The 17,117-nt window shown below is 45.1% G+C and overlaps 1 protein-coding gene across 1 annotated transcript in view; it reads left to right on the top strand.

Moving 5' to 3' along the window:
* The window catches only part of LOC126176454 (dynein axonemal intermediate chain 2), a 178,043-nt gene that overhangs the window by 95,019 nt on the left and 65,907 nt on the right, over window positions 1-17,117 (top strand). The window lies entirely within an intron of this gene.

Consider the following 17,117-nt stretch of genomic DNA (forward strand, 5'->3'; position numbering starts at 1 on the left):
CTTCAGAAAAAAAAAAAAAACGGAAAATGAGAAAGGGATTCCACTACGCTTGTTAGCTTTTAAATGTGTGCCTGATAGAATATACTTCTTCCATTAAAATAGTCTTACTTAGTATTCATATACTTCACGTCTCGTTTCAGTACTTTACTCTTATTGTCTTGGGTTCTCTGGTGGAAGGTAAATTCATTCACGTTCAGCTTGGTAACAATTGATTTATTTATTTGGGTTCAGATTACAACAGTGTTCTTGAGCTCACATCCACATTTGGGGGTGGGTGTCAAACCCACAGTCCTCAGCAGTGAAGCATTGTCATACAATTACTTGCGGCTGCCAAACTCATTGCGCGTCAGAATCAGGGCAGCCTTTTTGTGGTAAGCATTCCAGTCCAGTAACAGCAGACGCTGCTGATGCACTCGAACACAGCTGTGTCACTAGTAAGGTGGGCTGTTGATCTGCACCAGCCATCGCAAGTGAAGCCAGCATGGTCGCCCAGGGAGTGAACCCCGGCCTTGGAACCTGGCTGGCAATGGAGAATGCCCACAAGATGAACAACTGGAGGCCTCGGTTCGACCCTCGACCTATCGGTATGGAGGCTGGACCCACAAAGCAGACTATTCCTTAGGACAGTAAGTGAAGAGGGCTGCTGCACAGGAGTGGATGAATGACGATGCCTTCTCGCCGTCACAGCAGTATCCCACTCCACAGAGGTCAACAGTTCGATGCCTCCTGCCAGGATTGGGCGTGTATAAGCAGACGACCCAAGTGTCATATAGATCCTTACTGTAACGCTGCTGAAGCGTCCACCATTTCGGTAACGCTGTTGGTCATCAACTGAGTAGTTGTACTGGTGGGCTGAGGTGGTCGTGGTAGCGAAATTCTGCACTAGCTGATTACTGTAGCGTGAATACAACGACGAGCAGCTGCACCAGCCAGTGCTGATACATTTTTCTTCTCTTCCAAGAATATGGCCCCCCGAAATCCGTGCTGCAATTGTACCTGGAACTGTTATACTTTTTGCACTGTTCGTGCTGGACACACTTCTCATTGAGTCTTTATCTCCCTGTTTTCATCGGCCTCTCGGCCAAATACACTACTGGCCATTAAAATTGCTACACCACGAAGCAGAGCATTCACACAAGGTTGGCGCCGGTGGCGACACCTACAACGTGCTGACATGAGGAAAATTCCCAACCGATTTCTCATACACAAACAGCTGTTGAGAGGCGTTGCCTGGTGAAACACTGTTGTGATGCCTCTTGTAAGGAGGAGAAATCCGTACCATCACGTTTCTGACTTTGATGAAGGTCGGATTGTAGCCTATCGCGATTGCGTTTATCGTATCGCGTTGATCGAGATCAAATGACTTTTAGCAGAATATGGAATCGGTGGGTTCAGGAGGGTAATACGGAACGCCGTGCTGGATCGCAACGGCCTTGTATCACTAGCAGTCGAGATGACAGGCATCTTATACGCATAGCTGTAACGGATCGTGCAGGCCACGTCTCGATCCCTGAGTCAACAGATGGGGACGTTTGCAAGACAACAACCATCTGCACGAACAGTTCGACGACGTTTGCAGCAGCATGAACTGTCAGCTCGGAGACGATGGCTGCAGTTACCCTTGACGCTCCATCACAGACAGGAGCGCCTGCAATGGTGTGCTCAACGACGAACCTGGGTGCACGAATGGCAAAACGTCATTTTTTCGGATGAATCCAGGTTCTGTTTACAGCATCATGATGGTCGCATCCGTGTTTGGCGACATCGCGGTGGAGGCACATTGGAAGCGTGTATTCGTCATCGCCATAGTGGCGTATCACCCGGCGAGATGGATGGGGTGCCATTGGTTACACGTCTCGGTCACCTCTTTTTAGCATTGACGGCACTTTGAATAGTGGACGTTACATTTCAGTTGTATTACGACCCTTCATTCGATCCCTGTGAAACCCTATATTTCAGCAGGATAATGCACGACCGTATGTTGCAGGTCCTGTACGGGCCTTTCTGGATACAGAAAATGTTTGATTGCTGCCCTGGCCAGCACATTCTCCAGGTCTATTACCAATTGAAAACGTCTGGTCAATGGTGGCCGAGCAACTGGCTCGTCACTACTCTTGACGAACTGTGGTATCGTGTTGAAGCTGCATTGGCCGCTGTACATGTAAACGCCATCCAAGCTCTGTTTGAATCAATGCCCAGCGTGTCAAGGCCGTTATTACGGCCAGAGGTGGTTGTTCTGGGTACTGATTTCTCTGGATCTACGCAGCTAAATTGCGTGAAAATGTAATCACATGTCAGTTCTAGTATAATATATTTGTCCAATGAATACCCGTTTATCATCTGCATTTCTTCTTGGTGTAGCAATTTTAATGGCCAATAGTGTATTTGCAGACATATTTGCAACTACCCAGCTTCTGTGTTGTCTCTTCATGAGTGTTGACATTGCTAGTGCAAAGTCAGTGAGTGCGGAATTTCGTCGACTTTACACTTTTCGTAGTAATAAACGGCGCCCATGAAAATCAAGACCAAGAATGCGGCTGACATAGAAATTTCTAACGTAAGGAGTTATTGTTGACATCATCTGTGGTATTACATTATGTGTCCAAGGAGTAGTTCCATTGGAATTAAGTTATCCTGCGTAGATACTGTTTGATCAAGGAAGGAGAGAAGCGCCGAGTCCAAGGTGTCGATTAGGTGATTTTCACTGGGCTGAGTACCAAAGGAACGCCAAGCTGGTAAAATTCTGAGTAGGTGGTGTAATGTTTGCAGGCAACTGAAAGGAGGGACGTGACATGTCACAATGCGTGCTGATGATCATCAAAACCTGATCCATTAGTTACAGGCATTGTGTGTTACTTAAGTGACACTGGATGTAACATGTTCAAATGGTGATCACTAGTTTTGCCACTGAAAAAGCTAATGAGACCCAATTCTTTGAAAAAGATCCACCACTTCAAAAGCACTTCTCCAGGACACTCTATGCAGGGTTACCTGTGTCGAACAAGCTAAGATCACATAAGCTTATAATGACATGGATCAGTTTCATGGAGCACACTATGATTCAGTTGGTTTGGCACTTTAGTGCGGCAGAAAACAGTGTTTTGGACTTCCTTTTAGGCCAACTAGTAAAATATCTTGAACTCTCAAACATATACAAGCTGCCGGCAACTGCGATCGAGCTTCCGTGGCGCCCTTAAATGGGCTTCGTAGTAGTACATGTCAGAAGCTGCAGTCTGGTGTTGACCAGGGACATCATTTCAATAACCTGCCAGGCATTTTCTACGCATAGTGAAAATCATGTACTCTGGTGCACCTTTGAGTTTTCAGCTGATACTGTACATGGTAGTAAAGTATCCCAGTCAGTATGGTGACTGTTCATGTAGTAAACCAACTATGGTCTTTTACACTTACTCTGTTCTCTCATTAGACTGCAGATGCAGTATGCTTACTGTAATTTCTGAATCCGCAAGAGCCAACATAATTGCCTTTTCATCTTGGACATAAAATAAATACGGTAGTTGGTTATCATGGGTCTTGGCATCCGAAACTTCAAGATCCAATGGCTAACCATTGCACAAGCTACTACCGTTGCTTGTTGACCCAATATAGCAATCATAGATACAAGGTGCAAGAAGCAATTAATAATAGTTAAAAACATAACAATTTCCTGCTAGTGTCTATATGAAGGTCCCATGAATAGGCATGCCAGTTAGTTTGATTGGTTATCTCGCCTCTGGTAATCTCTGCAATGTGACTCGTTGGTGGCTAAGATCCACTCTGGGTGCACAGGGTGTACAGTTCCTTACATATTGCTCCATGCCCCTCTTCATGTTCACCACCGATAGTTCTATGCGACACATCGTTCTGTAGTCTGTCGACCTCCATACCCCACCAAAATTGAATTGTGGATCTGCCGCAATTCGTAAACCTGCTGGCAGCACCGTACATTGACCACACTTGGTTTGTTTGTACACCATCCCGTCATCATTGAAGAAAAGAACTGCTGACAGTCTGGGTCAGCAACTTGTAGCATTTACATACGCTTTCCGACTGAGGCTGCCAGTATTGCTTCGAGTTTTTCCTGTATCGTGCATCACTTCAAAGTCAAATTCATTGAGCTGTAACGTCCATCAGGTCAAGCTACTAGTCAAATCCTTCAGTCTCATATTTTAATGCTGCGTGATCTGTTACAGCTTTGAAGTGTTTGCGATTCAAATAACAACGGAAATATGTGATACCATAGATAGGACTGAACATATTTTTTCTGTTGTGGAATAATTGTTCTCCACTTTACTTAGTTCGCTGGAAGCATAGGCAATAAGTTGCTCCACTCCATCTTCATCTTCACTTAATACATACCCAAAGGCGTGATTGCTAATGTAGTGTCACTATATAGGCTTTTAGCAAAATTAAAAAGTATTTTAATAAATGTAACAGAAAGTGGTCAGGAAGCTGACATGAAGTATTGCATTGGTAGGCATAAGTGGCAGCCACAGTGTGGCGACAAGTGGATCAGAATAACATACACTTAAAGGAATTTCGAGACGAGGCTAGCAGCTCTCAGCAGAAAACTGTACCGCACAGTGGAAATGAACGTAGCAGGAGGGTCGATGTCATTACAACAGGGTAAGTCTCTTGTTAATGGCGATGTGAGTAAGTGGCAGGTTTTAGTGAAACAAATGCGCCTTGGAGCAATATAAATATGTCCCAACTTTGAGACTTAAGAATTCTCATTGCCGGAATCCAGCAGCACTGTCACGATTTCAGGGTCGTGCAGGACAGTGAGATGACTGGGGATTGCCAGTGGCAGCTGTGGCCTGCACCTGCTGCCACCAACACTAAGCTCCTTAGTGACTTGGTGCCACAGCACTGTCACCCTGCCACTAGCATCTGCTGCTGCCAGCATTGAGTTCCCTCCATGTCTCCTGCCATAGCGCCAGCCGCCATCTGACTCCTGCCAGAGAGCAGTGGGTCGAATCTCACGCACAACAGTCTCTGCACAACTACAGTGAATGTGTACGGAGCCAAAGAGCCATTCCATGTGCTGTCACTGACGGAACATAGGCCCACTACTATTTTTTATTTATTTATTTATTTATTGTTCCGTGGGACCAAATTAAGAAGAAGTCTCCATGGTCAAGGAACGAGCCAATACATGAAATTATAACACGATAGTAGAAACAGATAAAATGAAACATAAGAAACGTATTCAGGCAACAATTCGTAAGTTTAAGTAAAGAAAATCAACAATGTTACACTGGAAGTTGCTTAATTTTTCAGCTCTTCCAGGAGCTCCTCGACAGAATAGAAGGAGTGAGCCATGAGGAAACTCTTCAGTTTAGACTTAAAAGCGTTTGGGCTACTGCTAAGATTTTTGAGTTCTTGTGGTATGTTGTTGTTGTTGTGGTCTTCAGTCCTGAGACTGGTTTGATGCAGCTCTCCATGCCACTCTATCCTGTGCAAGCTTCTTCATCTCCCAGTACCTACTGCAGCCTACATCCTTCTGAATCTGCTTAGTGTATTCACCTCTCGGTCTCCCTCTACGATTTTTACCCTCCACGCTGCCCTCCAATGCTAAATTTGTGATCCCTTGATGCCTCAGAACATGTCCTACCAACCGATCCCTTCTTCTAGTCAAGTTGTGCCTCGAATTCCTCTTCTCCCCAATTCTATTCAATACCTCCTCATTAGTTATGTGACCTACCCATCTCATCTTCAGCATTCTTCTGTAGCACCACATTTCGAAAGCTTCATTCTCTTCTTGTCTAAACTATTTATCGTCCACGTTTTACTTCCATACATGGCTACACTCCATACAAATACTTTAAGAAACGACTTTCTGACATTTAAATCTATATTCGATGTTAACAAATTGCTCTTCTTCAGAAATGCTTTCCTTGCCATTGCCAGTCTACATTTTATATCCTCTCTATTTCGACCATCATCAGTTATTTTGCTCCCTAAATAGCAAAACTCCTTTACTACTTTAAGTGTCTCATTTCCTAATCTAATTCCCTCAGCATCACCCGAAATAATTCGACTACATTCCATTATCCTCGTTTTGTTTTTGTTGATGTTCATCTTATACCTTCCTTCCAAGACACTGCCCATTCCGTTCAACTGCTCTTCCAAGTCCCTTGCTGACTCTGACAGAATTACAATGTCATCAGCGAACCTCATCGTTTTTATTTCTTCTCCATGGATTTTAATACCTATTTCGAACTTTTCTTTTATTTCCTTTATTGCTTACTCAGTATACAGATTCAATAACATTGGGGATAGGCTACAACCCTGTCTCACTCCCTTCCCAACCACTGCTTCCCTTTCACACCCCTCGACTTTTATAACTGCCATGTGCTTTCTGTACAAATTGTAAATAGCCTTTCGCTCCCTGTATTTGACCACTGCCACCTTCAGAATTTGAAAGAGAGTATTCCAATCAACATTGTCAAGAGCTTTCTCTAAGTCTACAAATGCTAGAAACGTAGGTTTTCCTTTCCTTAATCTTTCTTCTATGATAAGTCGTAGGGTCATTATTGCCTCACGTGTTCCAACATTTCTACGGAATCCAAATTGATCTTCCCCGAGGTCGGTTTCACCCAGTTTTTCCATTCGTCTGTAAAGAATTCGCGTTAGTATTTTGCAGTTGTGACTTATTAAACTGATAGTTAGGTAATTTTCACACCTGTCAACACCTGCTTTCTTTGGGATTGGAATTATTATATTCTTCTTGAAGTCTGAGGGTATTTCGCTTGTCTCATACATCTTGCTCACCAGACGGTAGAGTTTTGTCAGGACTGGCTCTCCCAAGGCCGTCAGTAGTTCCAATGGAATGTTGTCTACTCTGGGGGCCTTGTTTCGACTCAGTTCTTTCAGTGCTCTGTCAAACTCTTCATGCAGTATTATATCTCCCATTTCATCTTCATCCTCATCCATTTCCATAATATTGTCCTCAAGTACATCGCCCTTGTATAGATCCTCTACATACACCTTCCACCTTTCTGCTTTCCCTTCTTTGCTTAGAACAGGGTTTCCATCTGAGCTCTTGATATGCATACAAGTGGTTCTTTTTTCTGCAAGGTCTCTTTCATTTTCGTGTAGGCAGTATCTATCTTACCCCTAGTGAGATAAGCCTCTACATCCTTACATTTGTCCTCTAGCCATCCCTGCTTAGCCATTTTGCACTTCCTATCGATATCATTTTTGAGACATTTGTATTCCTTTTTGGCTGCTTCATTTACTGCATTTTTCTATTTTCTCCTTTCATCAGTTAAATTCAATATTTCTTCTGTTACCCAAGGGTTTCAACTAGCCCTCGTCTTTTTACCTATTTGATCCTCTGCTGCCTTCACTATTTCATTCCTCAAAGCTACCCATTCTTCTTCTACTGTATTTCTTTCCCCCATTCCTGTGAATTGTTCTCTTATGGTCTCCCTGAAACTCTGTACAACCCCTGGTTCTTTCAGTTTATCCAGGTCCCATCTCCTTAAATTCCCACCTTTTTGCAGTTTCTTCAGTTATAATCTACAGTCCATAACCAATAGATTGTGGTCAGAGTCCACATCTGCACCTGGATATGTCTTACAATTTAAAACCTGGTTCCTAAATCTCTGTCTTACCATTATATAATCTATCTGATACCTACTAGTATATCCAGGCTTCTTCCATGTATACAACCTTCTTTCATGATTCTTGAACCAAGTGTTAGCTATGATTAAGTTATGCTCTGTGCAAAATTCTACCAGGTGGCTTCCTCTTTCGTTTCTTAGCCCCAATCCATATTCACCTCCTATGTTTCTTTCTCTCCCTTTTCCTACTCTCGAATTCCAGTCACCCATGACTATTAAATTTTCGTCTCCCTTCACTATCTGAATAATTTCTTTTATTTCATCATACATTTCTTCAATTTCTTCGTCATGTGCAGAGCTAGTTGGCATATAAACTTGTACTACTGTCGTAGGCGTGGGCTTTGTATCTATGTTGGCCACAATAATGCGTTCACTATGCTGTTTGTAGTAGCTTACCCGCATTCCTACTTTCCTATTCATTATTAAACCTACTCCTGCATTACCCCTATTTGATTTTGTGTTTATAACCCTGTAGTCACCTGACCAGAAGTCTAGTTCGTCCTGCCACCGAACTTCACTAATTCCCACTGTATCTAACTTTAACCTATCCATTTCCCTTTTTAAAATTTCTAACCTACCTGCTCGATTAAGGGATCTGACATTCCACGCTCCGATCCGTAGAACGCCAGTTTTCTTTCTCCTGATAACAACGTCCTCTTGAGTAGTCCCCGCCCAGAGATCCGAGTGGGGGACTATTTTACCTCCGGAATATTTTAACCAAGAGGACGCCATCATCATTTAACCATACAGTAAAGCTGCATGCCCTCGGGAAAAATTATAGCTGTAGTTTCCCCTTGCTTTCAGCCGTTCGCAGTACCAGCACAGCAAGGCCGTTTTGGTTAGTGTTAGAAGGCCAGATCAGTCAATCATCCAGACTGTTGCCCCTGCAACTACTGAAAAGGCTGCTGCCCCTCTTCAGGAACCACACGTTTGTCTGGCCTCTCAACATATACCCATCCGTTGTGGTTGCACCTATGGTACGGCTATCTGTATCGTTGAGGCACGCAAGCCTCCCCACCAACGGCAAGGTCCATGGTTCATGGGGGTTCTTGTGGTAGCTTATTGAAAATGGCTGCAGCAGAATAGTGCACTCCTTTTTGCACAAGAGTGAAGGAAGTGCATTCCACATGCAGATTTGATTTCTGCCTAATATTAACTGAGTGAAAGCTGCTAACTCTTGGGAATAAGCTAATATTGCTAACAACAAACGACATTAAAGAAAATATATACTGTGAGGGAAATGTCAGAATTCCCAGACTATTGAAGAGGGGTCAACAAGAGGTACTCGAACTTACACCACATGTAGCTCGAACAGCCCGTTTTTGAGCCAAAAATACTCTTTTTGAATCAGAAGAATTACCCCAAAAAATAATACCATATGACATAAGCGTATGAAAATATGCGAGGTAGACTACTTTTCGTGTTGAACTGTCACTTATTTCAGATGCTGTTCTAATGTCAAATAAAGCATCATTTAGTTTCTGTACTAGATCCTGAACATGGGATTTCCACAACAGCTAACTATCTATCTGAACGCCTAGGGACTTGAACTGTTCCGTCTCGCTTATAATGTGCCCATTCTGTCTGATTAAAATATCGGTTCTTGTTGAATTGTGAGTTAGAAACTGTAAAAACTGAGTCTTACTGTGATTTAGCATCACATTATTTTCCACAAGCCACGAACTTATTTCATGAACTACATTATTTGATAATTTGCTGTGTTATCAGCAAACAGAAATATTTTTGAATCACCTGTAATACTAGAAGGCATATAATTTATATAAATAAGAAACAGCAGTGGCCCCAGCACCGACCCTTGGGGAATGCCCCACTTAACAGTGCCCCATTGGGACTGAACACCACTACCACTCTCAATATTGCGGAGAATTACCTTCAGCTTTCTGTTCTTAAAGTAAGAGGCGAACCAATTGTAAGCTACTCCCCTTACTCCATAATGGTCCAATTTCTGCAGTAATATTCTGTGGTCAACACAGTCAAACGCCTTCGTTAAATCAAAGAAAACACCTAGCATTCGCAACCTTTTATTTAATTCGTCCAAAACCTCACAGAGAAAAGAGTTGTTAAACCATTTCTAAAACCAAACTATACGTTTGACAGCAAATTATGTGAATTTAAATGCTCCAGTAACTTTGTATATACAACCTTCTCGATAACTTTAGCAAACACCAATGGCATAGAAATAGATCTATAATTGTCAGCATTATCCCTGTCTGCCTTTCTATAAAGTGGCTTCACTACCGAGTACTTTAATCGGTCAGGAAACCGACCATCCCTAAAGGAAAAGTTAGTGCCGTCACTACCACGGTGTGCAGAGACCGCCGTCCATCGGTGGTCCTGCCATGAGCACTGTGAGCGCCTATGGAGCTTCCTGTCACCAGGATAGAAGTTGCCGCCTCTACATCAACACCGGCCAGGGTCAAAAGAGCGAAGCATGTTCTGCCTCACTGTGCCTCGAAGAATCATGTACAGAGATTGAATAAAAAGCCTTCTTTACTGTCGGCAGGGTTCCCGCTGGGCCCTGTGGCCTGTCACCACCACCACTCACTTCTCCGAGTACAAATGCACTTATCAGAGAGCTGTCGCCGGCAACTGACATGGCCACAGTCAACAGCAGAGGGTTTGTGACCCCGCAGCGCTATGTCTAAGCCACAACCCACAGTTTCTTCGCTTGTGGTGAGTGAGAGTATGTTGCTTTTTTGTGGTGACAATCATGGGGTCGAGGATTAAATGGCATGCTAATATTAGGGTTACTATTAGGAACCAGTTTAAGGGGAACTCTAGAGATAACCGGTTAGTACCTGTGGCTTGTACCATTCTTTTTTAAGAGGTGGAGCCCCTCCACGCCCACACCGGCCAACTCAAAAGGTCTACTGCCATCTGTGCATAAGGGTTAGTTTTTACTAAAGTGAGGTGTCGCAGGATGTGGGTACTGCGATGTTTGCGTATGACTGGTTATGGTTAACTATTAATACGCGCTCATCTGAGGTAGATTGGGTCGAAAGTCGAACGAGGAGTAGCGGTTTGAAGGGCAGAGGAAAAAAAGTACCAAGGCAAGAGCTAAGGGAAAAAAAACTTCTGTGATATTTAGGTCGGGTAGTAAAGGCAGTAGCGGATGTCTTGCTGCCTGCGACAGGTCATGCAAGGATAGGCTTTGCTAGTAGTGGATACCATGCATGTCGATACCTTTGACGTTGTGCGGTGCTGTTACTCGGCGGCTGCCGCTGGGTGCCGGTGTTGATCTCTTGGTCAGCGTCAGCAACCTGTAACACTTAGGTTCATCATCGTCTTGTGTCCGATAGGTCATATATCAGATGCACAGTGTAGGGTGATGTTGGCGATTTGTTTGTGCGTCAGTGGGCGAGCTCGTCAGTTTCCCTGCTGTAGCTTGTTGGTCGGCTTTAATAGCAGCCGGTATATCCAGTCAACGTTATTGATATGCAGGGGCTTGCTGACGTTTGTCGCTTGTTGGTGTATGTCAGCTTGCCACAGGTGGCTGTGCCCTAGCTAGTAGTGTCTTTGGCCGCTTATGCTTCCACCCCTATGGTTGTGATCACAGTGTCCCAGATTAAGGATGAAAGGATTGTTCGAGTGTCTCGAGTTCCTGTATAGTCGTGTGGCGTGTTTTTTGAATACTTCCTTGAGGGTTTCAAGGCGATATTCATTGTGAAGATCCACGGCGCGTGTGTAGCGTGGAGCGTTGCTAATGATTCTTAGCACTTTGTTCTGTATGATCTGCAGGCGGCGCAGGCGTGTAGGAGCTGCATATCCCCAGACGTCATCAGAGGTTTAAACAGTGTCATGTATGTGGACCTCGACACCCTCTTGTTCAGTGTACTTTGCCTGTTGAGCATTGGGTAGAGTTGTTTGGGCCTCGCGAGCGCTCTGTTGGCAATGTATTCGATGCGGTCCCCCCATGTAAGTTTCTGGTCCAGCCAGACACCGAGATATCTTACTTTCTCTCGGAAACGTATTGGGCGTGCATGTAGAGTTATCTGTCTACTGTGTTGATGTAGTTTCGGTCTGTGTATAAACAGAACTGCTTCGCACTTCTCGACGTTTACTTTAATACGCCATCGTTACAGCCAAGGCTCGGCAGTTCTGAGTGCCGTCTGTATTCGTGAATTAATGTTCGACGGTCTCCAATCTTGCGGAGGGATGGCTGTGTCATCCGCGTAGATGGCTAACGTCGTGTTTTGTGTTGCTGGGTAGCCATTAATGTACAGGTTGAACAAGGTGGGCCTTAGGATGCTTCCCTGGGGTACTCCAGCTTGGATACAGTGTTGTGTTGATTGTTTGCCCTGTACGTCAGTGTTGAAACATTTGTTCGTGAGATATGAGTGTATGAGACGTACGAATCCGTCCGGGAACCAGCTTCGCTTAGTTTGCGTATAAGACCGTTGTGCCAAAGACGGTCGAAAGCTTTTTCGATGTCCAGGAACACTGCCCCTGTGGCTTTGTTCATGTTGTAGCCGTGTGTTATGCGTTCGACTACGCGGACGACTTGTTGTGTTATTGAGTGTTGATTCCTAAAGCCGAATTGCTCCGGTCTTAGGGTGTCATTGGCGATGCAGTGCCTAGTGATGCGTTTTAATATTACCTTCTCAACAATCTTGCTAAGCGAGCACAGCAGACCGATGGGTCGGTAATTTTGTGGAAGGGTGTGGTCTTTCAAAAATGGCTCTGAGCACTATGGGACTCAACTGCTGAGGTCATTAGTCCCCTAGAACTTAGAACTAGTTAAACCTAACTAACCTAAGGACATCACAAACATCCATGCCCGAGGCAGGATTCGAACCTGCGACCGTAGCGGTCTTGCGGTTCCAGACTGCAGCGCCTGTAACCGCACGGCCACTTCGGCCGGCGGTGTGGTCTTTCCCTGGCTTTCTGAACATCAGGACCTTGGCTGCCTTCCAAAAGTCAGGGAAGTGTTGGTGTTTTAGGATGGCATTCGTTATGTGCGTAAGGTATTCTACGGCTCTATCCATGAACTCCTGGAGGACACTGTTTTGAATGCCATCAAGCCCAGGGGCTTTCCTAGCGTTGGTATGCTTGATAGCCCATGTAATTTCATTTGTGCTAGTGCGTCTAATTTTGTCGCAATTGGACTGGGGTACAAGTCGTGTAACCTCCTGGTCCGTTTTGCAGATTGCTTGGGTATTTTGTTCCTTGTGCCAAGTCTGTAGCAGTGGTTCGCTTTATATGTAATCGCCTTGGGCACATGGCGAGACAGTGTAGAGAGTCCAGATGGTTCATAATTAGGCAAGAGAAGTAGGTTGGGCGTACAGGTAGCCGCAGAGTGTTCTATCTGGATTGTTGGTCTATTATTATATTTGTGCTGTTTAGGATTATTAATTCTGAGTAACAATGAGGCGATGGCAAAATCAGAGACACTAGGTGTGATAAGCGAGGAGACTATACAATCATTGTCACATCAGGTAGCGCAATTAAGGGCAGGTAAAGTGGTTTCAGATAGTAAACTAGTGGAGAAAAATGAGGAAATAGAGGTGTTAAAATCACAGGCTCTAGGAGTGGATTCGGCTGTTACTAATCCTGTTTCTCACTTTTCTGGTAGATTGTCTGAGGATGTCATGAAGGACGCCCATATCTTAGTTCACAGGGCAGGGTTTAGAAATGGAGGTATAGACTACTTTTAGTATTTTGGAAGACGAACAGCGACTTGTAAGTAGGCATAAAAAAGTTCCAGTTCCGACCCTGTTAAAAACATGCGTAATACCGACTTCTAAATCATTTTCTTGAAAGAAAAGCACCTGATAATACTATATTTTTTTCCTTTCCTGAAAGCTGGGTGGGGGGGGGGGGGGAGGAGAGCGGTTTTCCCTTGCCCCCGTCTATTGATGCCCTTGAGGATGTGTTAGCGTTTGTGGAGGAGCTGAGGACATTGGCTGATATAAGGGGTTGGTCAGATAAGCAAGAATTACAGATAGCAATGTTAAGTTTAACAGGAGAAGTGAAGTAGTTTGCAGAGTGCATAGAGGCGCTGCACAATGCAGAGACTTTAGATCGTCTCAGGCAGGGATTAGAATGAAGATATAGGAAACAGAACAGTACATGGTTTTTCTGGGAGCAGTTGAGTGTGGTTTCCAAAAGAAGTAATGAAGCAGTAAGAGACCCTTACGACAGAATTAGGAAACTGAATATGTATACTTATGAGTTGATGCAGAGTTAGGAGATTAACAAAGTACTGCTACAGGAAGCTAACCAACGTGGGCTTGATGCTTTTCTGAGTGGTTTGGCCCCAGAGACGTCTTAGGAGGATGCAAAGTGGGGTGTGGAGCGCCTAAAAATCTCCATGTAGTGGTTAGAGTACCATTGGAGTATGAGGAAATCAATGCTTTGGCAGGTGTGAGGAATCAAGGAAAAGTGTTTGTGTCGAACGTAAAATGTTTTAATTGTTCACATGCAGGGCAAGTGCAGAGGCAATGCTACCAGCCATGGAGGGGTAATGGGGATGGTGTAGACTTCCAACAATTTAATGGAAATAGTAGTAGGGATGATACGGATTGAAGACAGAGATATAGAGGTGATGGGAGAGGTGGTCTGGATGGTAATAACTACATGTTACACTTAAGAGAGAACCCCGGAGTTACCAAAGGCAGATCCCAATAAAGAAAAAAACAGTGGAAATGAATGCTGAGGCAGAATGTACCATATTGGATGTGGCAGATGATAGGGAATATAAATTTTGTTGGACACATAGGTGCATTTGCTAGTGGCCTCAAGAGATCAGTAGGTAGGAGGTGCTGGAACCAATCACATTACACGTTGCATGGAGTAGTATTATACGATAATTGAGGTCAGTGACGATGAATTTTTCGTTTGAGACGACTAGGGTTAGGCAATGTGTGGAAATGGTGTCTCATGTAAACAATCGCTACAGCATCAACACCATGCTTTAATTGACCTTTGACAACGTATAGTGGAGGTAATTGGGAAGACATTCTCGCTAGAGGAAGCTGTTTTCAATGTTGATCTGCAGCAAGAAGCATCTAGTGTACGGGACAATCCATTTAAAACGCGAACAATGACATCAAGGCTTAATTAGCATGCTTGTGGGTCTAGTGGTACTGGAAAGACACTGTACGTGAATGTGGATCCTGACTTATCACGTGATATCTTGTGTATTGTGGAACTGCACCTGGACAGTGATTGAATGCAGGGCATTGTTTGAAGAGATGTAGAACTGTACCGCACCACAGAGGGATGGACGCTAGGGTAGTATCCATCAATGTGGATAGGTTTGGTGCTGAGGATGTTAAGTCGTTGAAGAGAACATTGTTGGCTACAGCTTGAGGAAGGCTACAAGAGAGCGAACGCTGTTGGGACTGCATTTCATGAAAAACTGAAGCATCTGAAGGGGATGGAAAGGACGTGGATGGAGGACCTGTTGCTAGAATTTCAAGATCTGTTTGTTTTCATAAGAGCCATTCTATGCTACATCAGTAACACAACACAAGATTCCAACAGGAAAAGACGCATTAGTGTATGAGAGACCATACAGAATACTCCAATCTCTGCAAACAGTTTAGGAGGAATTTATCGTTCAACAGTTGGCCAACAGTATAACAGAAGAGAATTGGGGCGGGGGGTGCAATTGTAATTATACTGAAGAAGCCTACATATGGCTCAAATAAATATCAATTTTTTTTTGCGACTACTGCCATTTAAATACACTCCTGAAAATTGAAATAAGAACACCGTGAATTCATTGTCCCAGGAAGGGGAAACTTTATTGACACATTCCTGGGGTCAGGTACATCACATGATCACACTGACAGAACCACAGGCACATAGACACAGGCAACAGAGCATGCACAATGTCGGCACTAGTACAGTGTATATCCACCTTTCGCAGCAATGCAGGCTGCTATTCTCCCATGGAGACGATCGTAGAGATGCTGAATGTAGTCCTGTGGAACGGCTTGCCATGCCATTTCCACCTGGCGCCTCAGTTGGACCAGCGTTCGTGCTGGACGTGCAGACCGCGTGAGACGACGCTTCATCCAGTCCCAAACATGCTCAATGGGGGACAGATCCGGAGATCTTGCTGGCCAGGGTAGTTGACTTACACCTTCTAGAGCACGTTGGGTGGCACGGGATACATGCGGACGTGCATTGTCCTGTTGGAACAGCAAGTTCCCTTGCCGGTCTAGGAATGGTAGAACGATGGGTTCGATGACGGTTTGGATGTACCGTGCACTATTCAGTGTCCCCTCGACGATAACCAGTGGTGTACGGCCAGTGTAGGAGATCGCTCCCCACACCATGATGCCGGGTGTTGGCCCTGTGTACCTCGGTCGTATGCAGTCCTGATTGTGGCGCTCACCTGCACGGCGCCAAACACGCATACGACCATCATTGGCACCAAGGCAGAAGCGACTCTCATCGCTGAAGACGACATGTCTCCATTCGTCCCTCCATTCACGCCTGTCGCGACACCACTGGAGGCGGGCTGCACGATGTTGGGGCGTGAGCGGAAGACGGCCTAACGGTGTGCGGGACCGTAGCCCAGCTTCATGGAGACGATTGCGAATGGTCCTCGCCGATACCCCAGGAGCAACAGTGTCCCTAATTTGCTGGGAAGTGGCGGTGCGGTCCCCTACGGCACTGCGTAGGATCCTACGGTCTTGGCGTGCATCCGTGCGTCGCTGCGGTCCGGTCCCAGGTCGACGGGCACGTGCACCTTCCGCCGACCACTGGCGACAACATCGATGTACTGTGGAGACCTCACGCCCCACGTGTTGAGTAATTCGGCGGTACGTCCACCTGGCCTCCCGCATGCCCACTATACGCCCTCGCTCAAAGTCCGTCAACTGCACATACGGTTCACGTCCACGCTGTCGTGGCATGCTACCAGTGTTAAAGACTGCGATGGAGCTCCGTATGCCACGGCAAACTGGCTGACACTGACGGCGACGGTGCACAAATGCTGCGCAGCTAGCGCCATTCGACGGCCAACACCGCGGTTCCTGGTGTGTCCGCTGTGCCGTGCGTGTGATCATTGCTTGTACAGCCCTCTCGCAGTGTCCGGAGCAAGTATGGTGGGTCTGACACACAGGTGTCAATGTGTTCTTTTTTCCATTTCCAGGAGTGTAGTAAGACAAAAATCGATGCGTACTCAGTTTCGAACATCACAGCAATGATTTATAATCTTGGGCATTTCCAGTATTTCTCGAGAATGGACTTGAGTGGATGCGATTAGTCAGAACTGGCTATGGAGGACAGAGAGAAGACTGAGTTTTCATCACCTTGGAAGCACTATCAGCATAGACGGATAACATTTGGGTTAAAAGTGCACCAGGAACATTCCAGAAGCTATTGGATAGAGTAGTAAAAGGATTAAAACCATGTCAGGTCTGTTGTATTTCAGCGACATAATCGTTTTTTCTAGGAATCTGTAGGAGTGTAGGCTACGACTGAGGGAAGTATTCAAGAGGCTATGGGCAGCTC

Source organism: Schistocerca cancellata, chromosome 3 (assembly GCF_023864275.1).
Source record: "Schistocerca cancellata isolate TAMUIC-IGC-003103 chromosome 3, iqSchCanc2.1, whole genome shotgun sequence".
NCBI classification, from domain to species: Eukaryota; Metazoa; Arthropoda; class Insecta; order Orthoptera; family Acrididae; genus Schistocerca; species Schistocerca cancellata.